Source organism: Microtus ochrogaster, chromosome 18, assembly GCF_000317375.1.
Source record: "Microtus ochrogaster isolate Prairie Vole_2 chromosome 18, MicOch1.0, whole genome shotgun sequence".
NCBI lineage: Eukaryota > Metazoa > Chordata > Mammalia > Rodentia > Cricetidae > Microtus > Microtus ochrogaster.
Window position 1 is genome coordinate 53192530 of NC_022020.1, and position 18456 is coordinate 53210985.

At 47.1% G+C, this 18456-nt stretch overlaps 1 protein-coding gene and 1 pseudogene across 3 annotated transcripts in view; one reads left to right on the top strand and one right to left on the bottom strand.

Annotated features, from left to right (window-relative positions):
- Ldlrad4 (low density lipoprotein receptor class A domain containing 4) overlaps nucleotides 1–18456 on the top strand; it is a 313809-nt gene that overhangs the window by 13291 nt on the left and 282062 nt on the right. The gene's annotated exons all lie outside the window — the stretch shown is intronic.
- Nucleotides 3765–18456, bottom strand: part of LOC101998696 — a 31880-nt pseudogene continuing 17188 nt past the window's right edge.

The following is an 18456-nucleotide window of genomic DNA, read 5'->3' on the forward strand; positions in this document are numbered from 1 at the left end:
CAGGAAGTCAGATCCATCACTTTCATGTGGGAAAAATAATGCTTTCTGTTTGCAAAACATTCCTAACTTTTTAAAGCTTTCCACAGACGACATCTAATTTCATGTTCCTTGGCTTTATGGAGCGAATAATTAGTGAAGTGTACATTGAAGTGTAATTAATAAATTTGTTACTTCTATAATCAGTGTGCCTTTTAGCTGAGAGTGGAATTCAACTTGGTTCTTTTTTTTCTTTTTTTTAATTTTAATGTGCAAAGCCAAATTGGAAGGCAATCTCCTGTTCCTGTCCAAGCCCCACAGCAGGCTGTTTCCTGAGGGCCATAGAGTCTGAGGAATCACAGTTGGTGGCGGGGTGGGCACATGGTAGTTGCAATTTTGAGAGGTTAGGATAAAACACTAGAAATTGAATTTGCAAGTATATGTAGTTAAACCCACAAGAGTAAAGGGGTCAGACTGTGAAGCCCTCCCCAGGAGGGTGGTGGAGAACAGAGGCACCCTGCAGCAAGTGTGAGTTGGGGGCACACAGCAAGCGTTCATGTCCTTCCACAGCAAACCAGTGTTTTCTGGGGGAATCCATGGCTCTTCAAGGGCCTCAGAGAAGCACTGCAGGTTCTGACCAACTTGAAGACTCATCCTGCTGCTGGCACGATGTCCAGCCCCTTCCTGGGTCTGTGTTCCACTCACGGAAACTTCCGTCCACAGCCTAACCTCTTCCCCTTGACCCCCAACATAGTTTTGGCTTCTGTCTTGGTACAGGGTGTTCAGCTGGGGATCCAAGCTGACTTCATCTCTGTTTTTTCCCTTTTGGCCCAAACTGCTTCTGTGCCTTGTCCCGGTTGCCTGTGGTGTGGCTCCGGCCGCTGAGCCAGTCCTGGCAGAGCTGGCTGATGTATCCTTGTTCCTGATCGTCTTTACCGTTGTGTGTGGTGACTCTTCTCTTTCTCTGCCGAGTGTTCCCGGTGTAAGCCTTTCTTTCGCACCGATGCTCACACTAGCTTCCATAGTTTTCTGCCTTCTCCCTGGAAGCCCCAGGAAATGTTGCATCCGGTGCACGAGCGCCTGCAGCTGCATAAAGCTGCTGCTAAAGACAAGTGCTGGAACAGCAGACTCCACCCTGTCTCTGAAGCCGATAATAAGGATCGAGGGCTGGCATGTCTGCTGGTTTTCCTCTGGTCAGTCCCTCTTAGTTTCCCAGAAGAATAGCAGTGGCAGGCGCTTGCTCCTCTTAACAGTGCTTGAGGTCACCGGTCAATAGTTTAGGTGGCAAATGAAGTGTTTTCTGATCTCTGGTAATTAGCTTGTGTGATCAATACTTGCTGAATAACTTCTGCAGAGGACTTTCCTTGTCGTTACGCACAGCGAGTTGGTGGCGGGCTTGCAATAAGATGGCAGGGTCCCTGATGAAGGGGTCTGCCCTGCAGGAAAACTGTAGATGAAACCACACTCTTTGCATTTGCGTAGAAACCGGGCATGGGTTGCCTCAATAGATAAACTCATTATTTTGTCTGTCACTCAAATATACTGTCTGCCATCGGAAGACAGCTGTAACTGTGATCCATGAAGCTTACTTTCTCGTCTACTGTTGCTAGGCTATGGTAAGACATCAAGGAGGGGGCATTTCTTCTTGTTCCTGGAGGTGCTACAGAGGGATATCTCGACAAGGCTGGGAAAAGAATTTAAGAACTATTCTTGAAAGCAGGCTGGAGAATTTAGCACATTCTCGCTTGAAGCAGATTCCTTCTAGGACCTGGTTGTCACTTTCGGTGTCATTTAAGATAACATTGTCTAGGCAAGACTATCTTTGGGTATTGGCTGTGAACCCTGCCAGCGAGGCAAAGTTGGTGTCATAGTCAGGAGGGAACCAGGGCCCCACCTCATTTGCATGTGGAGAGATTTCTAGATGGAAGCAGAATCCTTTTGCTGGAGTGGTTATGTTTTTACATAAGGGAGCTTGCCCTGATTTTCAGGCTCAGAGCTCTTACCCCATGATGCCTACTGGGCAGTTTCATTTCCAAGTGTCTCAGTCAGAGTGTAGAAAAATGAACCGGAGTGGGGGTGTGGCTCGGTGACAAAGCCCTTGCCAATAATTATCAAGGACATAGGTCTGGTCCCCAGCACCATAAAAGGAAGGAAGAAAGAAAGGAAGAAAAGAGGGAAGGAGGGAGGGAGGAAAAGAATGGAAGGAAAAATTAAAAAAATACTCTCACTTCAAACTATATGGAGGTACCTCTTGCTCTCTCTCCTGTCCATCATTGTCCCCTTCAGGCCCTGTATGTTCACTAATGTCCCCTTGATCTTCTCCCTAATGTCCTTTAGTCTCTTGCTGTCTCATTTTGATCGCTGGCAATTCCACCTGCCCAGTGATTCAGGCCTCACCTCTGGCATCTTTATTTTTTTTTTTATGGTTTATTTAACTTTATTTTTTTATATGCATTGGTGAGAAGGTGTCAGATCCCCTGGAACTGGATCTTCTGACAGTTATGAGCTGCCATGTGGGTGCTGGGAATTGAACCTGGGTCCTCTGGAAGAACAGTCAGTGCTCTTAACCACTGAGCCATCTCTCCAGCCCCCCTCTGGCATCTTTAATCTATCACATAGTCCAGCCTTTGAGTAAATCTTGTTGTTTATCTGTAAATGTATCACAGATCACACCACCCTTTAGGGTACTCCCTGTGTGTGCTCCACCGGGGAGTCTGACTCCTCCCTTCAAAGCTCCTCACAAGGAGTTCCTATCCCAGGCCTCTGTGATCTCCCTGCCGGAAACATGAGTGTTCCTGGCCTGATTAAGGCCTTTGCTCAGGTGTCCTGCCTTGGTCAGGTGGCCTCCCCACTATGCTTTTTCCTGTCTCTGGCATTCTGTTAGAGCTGGAAGGTATCCTTTCCGAGAAAGCACTCGAGAGCAGACAGGTCACTGCCCTGTCCACTGTCCAGCAGCGATGCAGTTTTGCTAGTTACATGGACAAGTGGGCATGGGAGCTAGGGGGCCTTGTTTGGCAGTGGCCCAGAGAAGTTCAAGACTCAGGGCTTTGTGAGACTCTGGGGCTGAGGCAGAGCAGTTCATGGGCTTCTGTCTGTGTGTTGATGCCTAGGTGGCTGTCAGGGGTGGGTGCAAGGCCATCACACCTCTGTTCCTGTGGGTTAGGTCAACCTTCAGTGCAAACAGTAAGTTCTGATGGAGCGGGTAAAGTACAGGAACAGGCTTGGGGGTCATGTCACTCAACGCTCTCATCCCCCTTCCCAGGGCTAAGTTTCTACTTACCTACACTATTCTCCCCCCAGGATTGGAACTGAACTTAGGACTTCATCGGTGTTAGGCAAGCCTTCTTCCTCTGAGCTCCACTCCTGATCTCTACATCAAATTCTTGTTTTATTCTTCCCCCCACAGAATAGCTGCCTTCTACAACTCAGGAGAAGCAATTGTTTTCCACACCACCTCTAGCTTTCCTTTTTAACTCTTTCAGTCTTAAATCCCTAGGTGCATAAATTACGGGTGCATTAAATATTGCTATATGTTTAGAGCAAATCCATCGAGCTGTGACCTAGAGTTAGATTTATGAATGTTCTAGAAATCATCTTAGGAAGGTGTGTGTTTTTTCTCCATAATCTCTGTTGCCAGGAAAAGCTCAAAGTGGAGACGGTTAAGGTCTAGGAATCTCTGTTGCTCTCTTTCCAAAACAGACTAAACATTTGACTGTTTCCTGGAAGTCTGACGCACTTCCAAAGTCGGACTGTGCTTTTATTCTGGTATTGCAGGTGAATTTCTGAGTTCAATTATTTTGCTGTGTCTTGGGTTTAAAATCGACACAGTGAAAATCGGTTCCCTTGTGGAACAAGGGACGAGGGCCCGAGAGGAACGAGTCCCAAAGAGCAGCTAGTTTCTCTCCTCTGGTGTTTTCAGCCTGCGTGTAATCGTCCATAGCACCAACCATGTTTACCTTGAGAAAAGTGTGATTTCTTCCTTTGTTCACTCGGCACACACGGGCAGTCTTGCCTGGAGCAGGGAAGGCGTGAGCAAAGGCTGAACAGCCGTCCTTACCTTTCCTGAGAATCTGGTTTGAATTGTACCTCCTCACCCCCAATCCACAGACCCCCGAAGACAGACCGAAAGGAAATATACAGAAACATTAAAAATAGATGCCTTGAAGTATGGTGCTAAGGGTGATCTAAAAAAATTTTTCTTTTTTAAAAATATGATCTTGTGTTTCTGTTTTTATAATGAGAACATTCCCAGTAACGGGTGTGGAACTGAAAGCCAGTTTCTGAAAAATTGTGGAAAACAGTTAGATGTGTATCTTTTTAAGTATTTTGGAGGCAGGGATGAAGTTGCTATGGGGACAGAAAGTTACTTTTCACAGAATGATTCCATCTGTCCCTGTCTTGCTCCTGGAGCCAAGCCGGGCAGTCCTCTGTGGGACAGAGTTTGTTATTAGATGGGCAAACAGTTACACGTCAAATTACTGTTCCATCCTTTCCCTGAGATCACTGTCTAGTGATGGGGAAAGGTCCCCAGTCCTTTTTCTGAGCTGATGCTTCGCATGCCATGGTCACCTGTGTGGTTTGGTAGGCCGGTCTGCAGTCTGGAAAGCTCTGCCTCTGCCGTTGGAAGCGCTGCTTGTCCAGGATGGTCCGCAGAGTCCTGCTCCCTCAGCTGGAAAGTGGGGGTGGAGTGGGGGTGGGTGATGACCTTTGTATGCCTCATAGCATGACCATGACCACGAGGCAGAGGTCAAGGACCAAGTGTTCCCCTTGTCCAGTAGTGCTGTGCCCACTTCCTTCTGTGATCAGACTGCAGGGCTCCAGGAAGTGCTCAGAAATGGGCTGTCTGCACACGAGGCTGCTGTTAACCTGCTCCATACCAAGGGAGGCTACCACGGAGAGTGGACCTGTGGACAGTGACTGCCAGCATCTGTCTCTTATCACCTTGGGGGCAGAGGTGATGTGTTTGCTTCCATCTCTAAGGCCAAATGGAACCCTGGTTAACAGGAAAAGCAGTTGGAAGATGTCCAAGGATCGTGGGGTCTTGTTTCTTGCTCTATGTCCATGTAGCGTGAACAACTCAAGGTCCAGTTCTCAGTGGACACTATTACATCATTAACCCGTGCTGGACACCATGGTCACATAAGCCCCCAGTCTCAGTTTCCCCACTGAGAGCCCCCTTCATGCTATCTAGCTCTTTCCATGCATTATTTAATTTGATTCATTTAATTAATTTGGATTAGGAAGTGTCATGAAGTTGTTTTGCTTATTTCTTAAGTGGAGAAATAAGGTCTAGAGGATTTTCTCAATTGGTTGGTTGATGAAGATCTTGTTTGTATAATAAGAGGCTGGGCAGAGCGTGGTGGCTCCTTGGGCTCCTCCTTGAGTTAAGTGATTGTGTCTTCAGGGATCCCATTCTGTGAGGCTGATTGCAAAGGAAACTGTGTAATAAGCATGGTTCTCATACCATCCCTGCTTGCCACGGGCTTGCTCTGAGGAGTTACCCAACACTCCAGGAGCTGCTGGGCGCTGTGGATTCTAACAGCGTGGTTCAGATGGCCCGCCCTTGTCCAGGTGAGGACAGCAGGTCAGACCTGAAGCGAGACAAAGTTCTCTGACTGGAAAGAAGTTGTCTGTCATGAAAGAAGGCGGAAGAAATTCTCTAAAATGTCACTGTTGGATTTGTGCCCTTTATGCGTTACCTGTAGTTGGCGTTTCCTCACTTAGCTCAACCGGAAGAGCATTGGACTTTCCCATGCTGTGCAGGTTTCTTTCCCCTTGGACATGAAGTACTTAGGGATGGAACAAAAGTAAAACAACTGCCTATTGTAAGCTGACTTCTTTTTTTCTTCCCAGAAAAAGGGTGAACAGGTGAGAAGATGCGTAGATGTGGAACCAGGTACATCCCAGCTCTGAGAAGCAGAGTCTGAGGGAAGAGAATTTAGCCCCTACCTGTCTGGTCTCACACTTGAGAGTCCACACAATGGTGGCCGGGGAGGGGCCTGCACGCCGCAGCTGCACCATGGATGGTGGCTGCCCTGGTGTTTTAGCTGTGCAAATACACGTTGATAAAACTGAGCCCTGGGCGAATCTTAGGCACACTGTGACCAGTACTCGCAGGCCTTAGCCTCTGCGTTGGCTGTGAGGAGCTGTGGAGTTTCTTATCAGAACCTTGGCATGAAGATGGCTGCTGGCATCTGTGCTGGGGCATTTGAGTTCCAGACTGGGTGAGGCCCTGGCTGCTGGTGGCATGGGCTCAGAGAACTGGAAATGGTCACCTAGTGAGTTTAGCCTCCTGAGTGCAGGGATCTGAAGGAAGAGCATTGAAGGGGCCACTTGGAAGTTTAAACATTCTCCATTTTCATCTAAGCCCGTATAGGGATTTTATTAGCTCTAAATGAGTTTGCCCGAATAGCTTCCTTTAAATTCTAATTAGCTAGCGAATGAGCTGGTACGAGTTCTGATTAATCAGAATGAGTTACAGGTATTGATTATTAGGGTCTTCAAGCAAATGGAAGTCCTGGTTCCCAGCCTGGAGAGACTTCCAGTGGTCTAGGGAAGGCTCTGTCGTCTTTCACACTTCATCCTCCACCTTTTTGAAGCCCTCGCTGGGCACTGCAGGGTCTGGGGACAGGATAAAGATGCCCTAACTGTCTTAGGTCCTGGGGGGACAGAGTTCAGTGGTTGCTAGCAGGTCTTCATCCCTGCACACCACGGAGGGTACCCTGTGCTGTGCTTCCTGCATGGGGACGATATCTGTGACACCACACCATGGAGCCAGAGGAAGTGTGTGTGTATCCATCTCACCAGGGCCAGCTTCAGCAGGCTCCTGGGACCGGGACCCCCTGGCAATGTGCTGATCTACACAATCCATCCCATGCCAGTCATCAGGGACCTGACTCCCACTCAGCTCATGAAGCAGATTCACAAGTATATAAATATTTCTTGGATTGTGCTTTGTTTTGGAATGGACTTTAGGCAAGTTCATTGCTTTATGACTAGAAATTTGGAAAAGCCAACTGTCAATTCATGTCATCTATGGACAAACTTGACTGGGGGTGTTTTGTGAAGGGTCGTAGGTTCACTTCTGAGTGGAACAGTCAGGATGCTCTCTGTCCCCCTAAATGTTCAGCTCATTGCCTATGCAGGTACTACACCTTTCTACTGTCCCCCTCGTGTGGCCATCACGGCTCTAGGTCTTTCCTGGGACTCTTGTGGCCTTTCTGTGGGTTCTCTCTACTGGGAGGTGCTGTTCCCACCACTAGGTGTTCCAAGAGAGTACTGGCTTCTGCTTTCTCTGAGTGTGCTCATAGAGTATGCATGCATGCATTCATGTGCCCATGTGTGTTGAATATGTGCACAGACGCATGTGTGGCTGTACACGTATGCATGTCTCCATGTGCCATTGCTTTCTTTCTTTAGAGGATAGCTTACTTAATTTTTAAAATTAAGTTCTTTGAGAACTATATATATATATACATACATATATACATACATATACACAATATATGTATATATCTATATCTCTCTATACATTTTATCATATTCTTTATATTCCTCCAACTCCCAGATGCTTTTCCTCTCTATCCAATTTCATATTCTCTCTGTTAAAAAAAAAAAGACAGGGGCTGGAAAGAAGTTAAAATAGATGTGGCTGTTTCTCTTAGAAATAGTAGTCATGGGGCTGGAGAGATGGCTCAGCGATTAAGAGCATCGCCTGCTCTTCCAAAGGTCCTGAGTTCAATTCCCAGCAACCACATGGTGGCTTACAACCATCTGTAATGAGGTCTGGTGCCTTCTACTGGCCTGTAGGCATACACACAGACAGAATATTATATACATAATAAATAAATAGATATTTTTTAAAAAATGACAAAACTGTACTAAAACCAACCAAAAAAAAAAAAACCCACAAAAAGTATGGCATCCGATTTGTTGGCCAGCTGCTCCCAAGCACGGGGTCTGGAATATGGCTTGTACACATAAACTCAGTGTCACTCCTTTGAAGAAAGCTGATTTTCCCTTTCCCAGCAGCTGTCAATTAATAGCTTCCCATGAGGGGCGGGTCTTTGTGCCCACTTCCTCTCCTCTGTATTGTAATTTTCTCTGGCTTCATCTTGCTCAGGTCTTGTGCAGGGTTACCACAGCTGTTGAGGGGTCACAGGTGCGCGTCTGCCCAGTTGTGTCTGGAAAGAACGATTTCCTTGAAGTCACCCACCACCTCCCTCCTCAGATCCCCTAAAGAGAGAGGTGTGATAGCAACATACCGCTCAGGGCTGAGTTCTTCAGTCTCTCGCTCTCTGCACGTTGGCGCCATTGCTTTCTGACTGTGACTCTGCCTGCCTTCCCTGTCAGCCACAGTGGTTATGCTGTCAGCGTTCGTATTGCTAGCGCCTGACTCGGTACCTGCTGCATGGCGGGTAATTGCTGAGTGTGTGGATAAGTGGGCTCACAACAGCAGCGCTCAGGGGATAATGGCACGCTGTGTTCTAGTCTCATGCTTGTCTAGGAAAGAACTGACTGAGTTTCATGCTGTTTGTCTGCTGGTACCTCAAAGGATGCTCGTTTACAAAAACCCAAAGATGCTCCAAACTCAGCCCTGATCTGGATGCTTGCTATCTGCTTCCCTGCCATCGTCTGTGTCTACCCAAAAATTCAGTGTCCTCCCAGGGTGACCTCCTGCACACTTTAGCAATTTTGAAATTTATCATTAATTTGAAGAAAAACAAAAACAAACAAACAAACAAAAAAAACCCCGTGTTTGCACTTGGAGACTTGAGATGGAGCAGAGATCCCGCCTGGAGGTCGATAGCAAAACCTGGGCTGAGTATATTGGAACCCAGGGCCTATCTTTGGGATGGAGGGAGCTGCAGGACAGGGGCAGTGGGCCAAGGCCCTCATGCTGAAAGCCGCTGCTTATGGCCATGGTGAATAACTTCATCACTTCCCCCTCCTGGCAGGGTTCTGGTGACACAACAGGGGTGCCCCGTCTAACCACAGCACTTTAGGGTGTCCTTTCAGTAGTAAGGTCCTGCTGCCCTGGCGCCTGCTCCCATCGTCCCTCATGGCTGAACATTCTGGGTGTCACTTTCATAAGGACCTTCGGGACGAGCAGTCGGTACCCTCCAGCCTGAGTCAGATGACTGCTGTAGTGTCGGGGCTACTTACATGCTAACTCACATGCTTCAGGGTCACCACTGGGTGGGTTTCTTTGTCACCAATTTCAGTCTGTTTGCTTCTTTGTGCAATTCACGAAAACTACTGAAGTCCACATATCAGTGCAATAGTAAAATACTTCAGGGTAAATGGGAAAAAAATGAGCTGAACAGGTGTTTTGGTTTGATGAGATATGCCCCTTACAGGCTCATGTATTTGAACAAGAGGTCCCTGGTTGGTGGTGTGGTTTCGGAAGATTATAGAACCTTTAGGGGGAAGGACCTGTTGGAGGAATTGCATCACTGGAGGTGGGCTTTGACAGTTTATAGCCTGTTCAACACTCCCTGTTTTCTCTTTCTGCTGTGTGTGTGTGTGTGTGTGTGTGTGTGTGTGTGTGTGTGAAAGTGTCTCTCATACTCCTGCTGCCAGGCCTTCCCTTGCCATGATGGACCGTATGCTCCCTGGAACCCTTTTTCTCCTGGAAAGTGCCTTTGCCGGGTGTTCTGTTCCCGCAGCAGGAAAGTAACCGTGACAACACGGCTTGGTGACACGAAGGAAGTTCTTTGGATGCGCTGATCTAGAACCATTTGTTGTTACGTGTCCAGGGAAGTTCATCAAAGCAATTCCGATTTGCATTTGCACTTCTCTTTAGTAGGAAACTTCAGGCCACGGCCACGCCAGCCACCCTACTGCTGGCTTTGCTGCCCTTCCTTCTCGGATTGGTAAAGGGACTTGGTTCCAGGCGCTTGCAAAGAGGCTTTTAATCCTTAGGGACATTTTGATTTTAGGGCCTGGAGCTGCATTCAGGTAACTAGTAGCATCTAATTAGGGTAGGGCAGACGAGCTTTATAGATTTCGTCCTGGTAGAGAAAAACTACCTGTAGAGACTTACTAGCCGTTTTCATTACAGGGGTGACTCTTTAGATTATTATGGAGATTGATAAACCTTTACTCTTTAACGTGGTGTGGACTCGGCATAGTGTGTAGAAAAAGAAACAAGAAACACTGACAAAGTTGTAGTTCTTTACTCACTGTCTACCAAAAGTCATTTCCAAGCAGTTATTAAAATCTTCTGCAGCAGCTTTGGCCTCCCACACAGCTCTGACCCCGGTTGCTCCAGCCTGGTTTATTTCAGCTGTTAAGCAATTAGCACCAAGGTTGGTAAGCAATCTCCCTGCCTTGCTGATCGGGAGCTTTTGATATGGATCCTCTCTTTGCCGGTGTTTTTGGTGCATCTGGGATCTAATACCTTTGTTGCTTTTCTGCATTCTGCACTCCTGGGCTGTCCTTCACTATGAAAGCACGGGGAAGGTTTGTGTCTGTCCCCCTCTCCAGCACCTCTTCCCTACTGTTCTTGTTTCCCCAATGGAGAGCGCTTGTGTCATTGGGGTGTCAGGGTAGGGCCCCAAGAAACAAGAGGTGGGGAATTGAGCGTTCTTGCCCACTCCCACTTCTGGCTCTTAACCTTGGGCACATAAATAACTTCAGTGAGGTGGACGTGATCACATGTCTCTAACTGCGGCAAGGAATGATGAGACAGAATATTGGGAGAGCATTTAAAGATTTATGTCAGCGTGTGTCCGTCCCTAGCCACCCTTCCCTCCTGCCTATCGATTCAGTCATTTATCTTTCAACCTATCAATTTCCAAACTTAAATTAATGTTAAGATAAAGGTCCCTGGTTTTGCTTTTTTGTTTTTTTTCTCTTACCTGCCTATGATTTTCTTTGTGCTTTGTAATTGCTAATTGACCTTTGAAATCTTTGAGCATATTTATTGATCCACATGGATTGATGTGGTGGTTAATATTATACTCATTTACATTTACATCCGCGAGTGTGGTCACCAGAGGCTTAGGTGTCTCCTCCTCCCTTCCCTATCATGCACAGATGGACAGACAGACAGACAGACACACACGCACGCACGCACGCACACACGCACGCGCACATACTCTTCTACCTCTAGCATGTCTTCTGAATGTTTCTATGTGGAGTTTGAGCTTTTGGCAGAGTTTATGAACTGACAGACCGCATGACTGAACACATGGTTGGGATTTCTGTCTTCAAGGACAGACAGAATTGCTCATTTGAAAGTGCAGTTTAATAAATAGTGAAGAAAAACTTGCATCATGTACCTCATTAGCAACTTGGCTAGGCCTGTTAGGGGAAGCAGACAAGCTCCCATGAACATGCAAATGACCTGTCTGTGGTCCCTGTAGCTTAGTTGGGACATGTCTTTTCATACACAGACACACACACACACACACACACACGAGATTCTGAGAAGGCGGAGGGACTGATTCTGGTATCCTGAGTCTCCCTTTGGAGAAGTGGAGGATTCACTTCTCTCTCTGGGAGCTGTGAGTCAGTGCATGAGGGCAAACGGAGAAGCATCCTTGGAGTGACTAGTGTGTGCACTGTGGAGCGAGTAGGGGGGGTTCTGAGTCTAAAGGAGCTCAACTAGGGGCTGCCTGGCTCGTGCGGGTGTCCCCAGGACTTCCTACAAGTCCTGCCATCCACAAGAACTTATTCATTACAGAAATAAAGGAAGATAACACAGGCAGGGAGGGGAGACTTTCTTCACACATTGGGTGTAAGTTATGCCAATGTTGGGGGTCGCCAGCGGGTTTTGCTGAGTTTATTACAGCATAAAACCCTACTCCAACTAATTAATATTCACAGACTTTGCAGACGCTTTCTGTAATGTTTATTATTGCCATACTCACTTTTCACATGTGAATCTGGAACTCAATGAGATTAAATCATGGGACCCGAGTCAACCCAGCTTCAGTGAACTGGGGCTTCCTTCCAGCTTGTGTGTGTGTATTTACGTGTGTGTGTGTGTGAGTGTGCATGCTTGCTTGTGTAGGTGAATGTATAGGCCAGAGGTTGCCCTCCAGTGCTGAGGTTACAGATCTGTCCTACCACATCTGAATTTTGAAGGGAAACGATGGTGTCAGGGGCTCTGAACACAGGTCCTTCTGCATGCAGAACAAATAAATACTTTGCCCACTGTGAGATCTCCCCAACTCCCAGCCCACATCTTTGACCTTCTCTCTCTGTCTACCTTGCTATGGCTGAGAGGTCCCTAGGGAATCTGGACAGCAGTTTTCAATGGAGATGCAATAGGTAGCATAGGTCATTTCCAACTTCAAGGGGAGTGAAGAGAAGTGAGAATTTTGAGGTCACCCTGTGCAGGATTATGGGAAACCAATGTGTAAAATGCTCAGCCTGTATCTCATGGAATAGGAATCAGGGCCCAAAGAGCTCTTAATTCCTCTTTTCTGTTCAGTTGGTGTTTCCCAGGGATTACAAGGCAGGCTCTGATAGATGCATGAGCAGATACTCAAGAGCAAATTAAAAACGCATTGTTAAAAAGGGATTCAACGTGTGAACAAAGATTGGCATGGAGGTTGGGTCCCTGTGTTTTTAGAGACTAATTAAAGTGAATGAACAATGATAAATTCAGGTAACCCATATTGCCAGAAATCTCCACTGAGCATTTACCGTGGAGCTAATGGCGGCCTGCAGAGGTCTGGACAGTCTACACCCATCGGCTTTTGGCTATGCTAAGACCATCCTGCTCTAAGATCCCTGGTATCTAGGGATACACATACCAATACATTCCAGCATTCTCGATCTGGGGACTCAACAAGGTACTGGATGCCACTTCTGGAGGCTAGCGTCAGCTTTCTGTAAGAGCTCAACTGGAGCTGAGGCAAGGGAATGCCCATGGGTGCTTGCCCTTATCAGTGAGATGCTGTGTGTGTTTATTTCATATAGTTAACTGCACTCAAAGGACAGACCCCACGGCCCCGCTGGGTGTCTGGCTAGATGTGTGTGAGCTGCAGTAGACACCAGAGTGAAGGAAATAGGATCTGCGGCAGAGAATTTCGATTCTGTCAATGACTTGGAAATTGGCCTGTGTGGGGGTGCCTGTAGAGCAGGCCTGGTCCCCATCTGTCTTAGCCCTTTGTGACACTGAGGTGGGTAGGGTGAAACCCCAATAATTAGGCCATGTTTCCTACTAGCCTATGTAGACCCGGGAAGCTCTGCAGCTAAGTTCATAGTTAAGTAGATACAGATGCATCTTTCCTTGTGATGGAGCATTGCTCGTTAGCATCACAGCACACAGTCATGGATCAATATTCCTTGTCACCAGCCATCATCATGGGAGATGCGTGCGGTGTCTGGCTAGCCTTGGAAAAGACAAAGTACAGTTAACCCTTTAGCGTCACCGTGAAGTTCAAAGACTGTAAGTTGAACCATTGTTAGTCAGGGCTTATCTGCCTTCTTAGACGCATACCAAGACAAGTTTTTTTTTTCTTTTTCCTTTTAAATAAGGCTAGATTAATTTTGTTGCTGGTAGTCTATAACTTTATATTTTTTTGTATTTGGAAAATTGCAGCGCACAATGCCCGTCTGCGCTCTATGTGCTACCATACAGTTCACGAGCTTCTGAGCTTTGGGCAAGGGTTTATATACCCAACAGTCAGGTGGGCCAACAGGTGAAAACCTTATACTCTGATCCTCAAGGGCAAGGCAACCCGTGCTCGTCAAGCAGAGCTGGTAAACAACTTTTACACAGCTTTCAATAACTCAAATCAGAGGGAAAGTAAAGATCGCTAGCAGGGAAGAGCAGCTGGAGGCCAGGACTCCAAATGGTCCCAACAGAAAACTCCTAAAATAAAGTGAATATTCATTGCACACAGATATAGTGATGGTGTGCTGAGCAGAAACATGATTTCGGATAACTTAAGGCCTCTGTTTCAAACAATTTACATTTCAAACCATTTTACATTCCAATCCTTGGTTTATTTGTTTCAGAGACAGCAAAATGAGAGATTGTATTAAGAACAGTTCCACCTCTAAGGGAGGAAGCTGGCTGGAGGCAAGAGTTAGCATCTTCAGTGGCCATGCTGTAGAGAGGAGAGGGGCTTTTATAGCACATAGTGGGGACCTTTGGCTCATGTGCATAGTGTGGACTTCCCTGTGTGTCCTCTGCCTCATGGAGTCCTACCTGCAACTTTAAGAATATCTGTTAACATCTCAGATTTACACCCAGTATTGTCATGAGTCATAGATGACCATCAACCACTCTGGATGTCTTTGTGCCTGTAAGGTGGCTGACTTCAGTTGGTTTCATGGGGTTGAGGGCAGGTGGGGAAGGGACATTCAGCCTTACCACCTTTGTGAAAGGCTCTTTGGACCTTCCTCTCTGCCCTAGATTCCACCCTCTGCTCTCAACTTCCCCCTCCCTGCTTCAGCTGTGGTCCAACTATTTTGGGGGAGCTAGACCTGCTCTCATGTGACTGAGGGGCATCGTTATTGTGCAGGAGGGACCGTGAACTCTCCCCGCATTTCTGTCTGTTGGTCGGAGAGAAGAACCTGGGTGCCTTGGAGTTGGAAGTGGCTGAATCCTTCCTTCACAGAGTCAGTCTGGGCTGTTGAATTCCAGAAGCTACATAGCTTCTCTCTTTGAGCTCCAGACAGGTCCCTCTTGAGCTCTTGTTAGCTTGGTTAAGGCCATCAGGTCTTTTTTTTAGATAGGGTCTTTGTATTGTCCAGTCAGCATCAGTTTTGTGCTTTTGGGATCCACAGTTTCGGGTTGATTCATTACTATAACAGAGCCATCTTGGGGTGGCCTTAAGTTTGACTCATATTGAAGCAGCCCTGTGGCCCATCTTGCAAGCATTACATTACTCTAATACACACAAAATGTTTTCACTTATGTTCCTAATATGAGCCTATGGGAGTAAACATTATTTGAGCTTCCACAGTAGAGATGGAGGCTTTCTCTTTAATCTCAAGTCCTGGGTGAATCAAGGATCTCCCGAGCCACCCCAGGACAAGTGGCTTCCAGGTCCTTTGTCCCATGTGCTCAAAGAATGAAATTTACAGAAAACAGGAAGGCGAGTTTAGAAAGGAGTTTTATTCTAGGATTGTAAACTGGGGCTTGAGAGAAAGAAAGGGAGTAAGCTCCGGAATAGAAGGAGTGGGTCCCTCAAAATGCGGCATCATTGAGCTGCTAGTCTAGGGGAGATAAAGAGAGAAAGCCACGCCTTTTGCAGTCAGGGACTGAGGAAGTTGTCGTGTTCAGCAGTGGAGGTCTGCAAGCAGCTGTGGGACGGAAAGGGGCAGGGATGGGGGGACTTGAGAGGAGGAGAAAGTCCAGACTGTCCTGGAAAACATGCTTCATTAAGCCTTCGGCAGGTGTGATGGTAATCTCGGTCGTCAACGGGAAACCTGGGAAGAAGGAACCGAAACGAGGAACTGAGGAACTGCCATCATCAGATGGGCCTGTGAGCATGTCTGTGGGGGCCGCTGTTCTTGATTTCTAATTCCAAGGGCGGTGCCATCCCTAAGCAGGTGGGCCTCGGCTGTACAATAAAGTTGGGAGGGAGGCTCGAGGCCAGGCCAGTGAAGCAGCGTCCCTGGCTTCTGCTTTAGTTGTTGCCTCCAGGTCCCTGCCCTGGCTTCCCTCAGGGATGCGCTGGAATTCAGAAGCCAAATAAACCCTTGCCCCCTGCAAGCTGGTTTTGGTCGGTGTTTATCATGGCAACAGAACAGCAGGTGTCTGAAAGTTAGGTGTCTGAAAAAGACTGGAGGAAAAGGAAAATAATTGCGCTTTCTGAGTTAGAATTCAGAAAAGCAGCAAGGCTTAAACATGGCAGAAGTTGTGTAAGCAGCTGCATTGGGGTAAGGGACCTCTGGAAGTTGTCTTACTATGGGGAAGATTATTCCTTCACCCCAATCTCCTTAGTATAGTGGTTCTCATCCTTTCTTTCATTCAGTTCCTCATGTTGTGGTGACCCCCCCTCCCCATCGTAAAATTAGTTTTGTTGCTACTCTGTAACTGCAACTTAGCTACTGTTATGAATTGTAAATATGGAATAGGCAGGATGTCTGACAGCCCCTGTGGAGGTCATGACCCACAGGTTGAGAACCACTGCTTTGGCATGTCTTCAGGTTTGCGTAGCTGACCACTAGGGAGGTGATTGACAGGCCCAGATGGATTAACTCTTAAGGGAGGGGATGGTAGTATGCAATGTTCTCATCTTTGGAGCAGATCAGAACGTCACAGGCCTTTACAGGGCCAGAGATGGGACTCAGACCCTGTTGTTTTGACCAGGAGGAAGTAGCTTCCCTTTAATGGGCTTCCACAAAGTCACCTTTACACATGGTATTTTAAATCTGAAGGAGGGATGTTTCTCTTTTACTGTTACCAGGGTAATCGAAGGTGGTTTTCAAAGCTGACCATGACTCTATCCTCCGAGGCTTCCAAGGCTAACGCTGCACTAGCTGGCTAGTTAATATTTCCCCTTGTCCTAGTCAGGGTCACCATGACCAAGGCAACCTGGGGAGGCAAGGGTTTATCTGGCTTACACTTCCACACCACTGTTCATCACTGAAGGAAGTCAGGGCAGGAACCTGGAGGCAGGAGCTGATGCAGAGGCCGTGGAGGGGTGCTGCTTACTGACTTGTTCCTCATGGCTTGCTCAGCCTGCTTTCTTATACAACCAGGACCACCAGCCCAGGGATGGCACCACTCACCATGGTCTGAGTCTCCCCACATCAATCACTAAATAAGATAGCCTACAGGCTTGTGTGTAGCCTGATCTTATGGAGGCATTTCTCTGCTGTGGCTCCCTCCTCTCTGAGGACTCTGGCTTGTTCCAAGTTGACATAAAACCAGCCAGATAACCCCTTCAAAGCTGAGACCCTAAAGTCATTTGGGAGCTGGCTCTTTCCAGCTTCTTGCCAAGAAAAACTGCTCACTTCCAAGGTGGCTGCCTAAAAACTTCCGACCAGTTCCTAGCTCCTGTTCTTATCACAGTGTAAAACACTGCTTAGCTTTTCCTCTTGCAAAGAGGTCTGAGGTCTTTCACAGGCTCCCAAGTTCTCCTCTAGGTCCTCAAGTGGAACCTGCTGGCTTGGTGGATTACTTTTTTTTTTTCTTTTTTTTTTCAATCGTCCTAGCTTGCTTGCCAACTAGTACCGGTGGGTATCACAGTTCGGTGGGTACCTCTTGGTGGTGATGGTGGTGATGGGGACTTTCCCTTCTGTTAGAGCAAGGAAAGGATTTAAACAGCCCTAGCTAGCTTTTCAGGTGCCTGGAAACAGTAGTGTTTGGGGTTTTGCTTTCAGGATGGCTGTAAAATTGAAAAGGAAATTCCTTTAAAAAAATAAAAAAAAGGTTCTATGACATTTTCGTAATGTATAAAATTCTAATTATTCTCTCTCTCATCCCTTCAACTTCCCGTGCTCCCGAGGAGTCTCTCTCCCATGCACATGTCTTTTTGTTTTTAAAATACCCCTGCGCTCTTTCATTACTGATAAGCCTTGTAAAAGAGAACAAGAAAAAAAGAAAACAACCTTCCTTTAAAAGTTGTGAGATTTACCACAGACTTGTGAAGATAATACAGAAAATTCTTCTACGCTGCCCGCCCTGCTCCTCCTGATACTAATGTCTTACTTAACCAGGTGAATTACAGTAAAGCAATGCACCCTTACATACACACAACTGCTGGTGAACACAGACGGGATTCGGGTCTCATGAGTGTTTCTATGAATATCCTTTTGCTGTTCCTAGGGAAGCCTAGCATGCCACGTTGTATTTAGTCACTGTGTTGGTTAGTTTTATGTCAATGACACAAGTTCGAGTCATTTACAAAGAGGGACTCTCATTTGAGACTGTGGGCTCCTATGGTTGGCCTGTAGGCAAGTCGGTTGTTTTCTTGATTAGTGATTGATGTGGGAGCGTGCAGCCCACTGTGGGTGGCACCCACCCTATGTTGGTGGGTCTGCGTGCTGTAAGAAAGCTGGCTGAGCAAACCAGGAGGCATAAGCAACAGTTAGTTCTTGTGGTCTCTGCCTCAGTTCCTGCCACCAGGCTCCTGTCTAGAGTTCCTACCCTGACTTCCCTTCCTGATGGACTGTGGTCAGGACCTGCAAGTTGATATAAACTCTCTTCCAAGCTGCTTCTGGTCATCGTGTTTTATCACAGCAGTGGAAACCCTAACTAGGACACTCACCATACTTTTGAGTCTTTGAACAACTTTGTTTTTGACTCTTCTCCATTGTGAAAATTCAAGCTCTCAAGAGAGAACGCTAGAGAATCCCAGCTGATGCTCTCTGAAGTTTGATCAGTCTCACGCCAGTGTCCTGAACGACTCACGTTTCTAAGGGAACTGAAGGTTGATGAAGGTTTATAGGATCCTCAGCAGTCAGCAGCAGTAAGAGAGTGGCAAGGCCTGCAAGGTTGTGCCTGCTTGCAAGTCTTGTTGTCATCTCTGGCTGATAATCTGCTTGAGTAGGTGGTGTGAACCC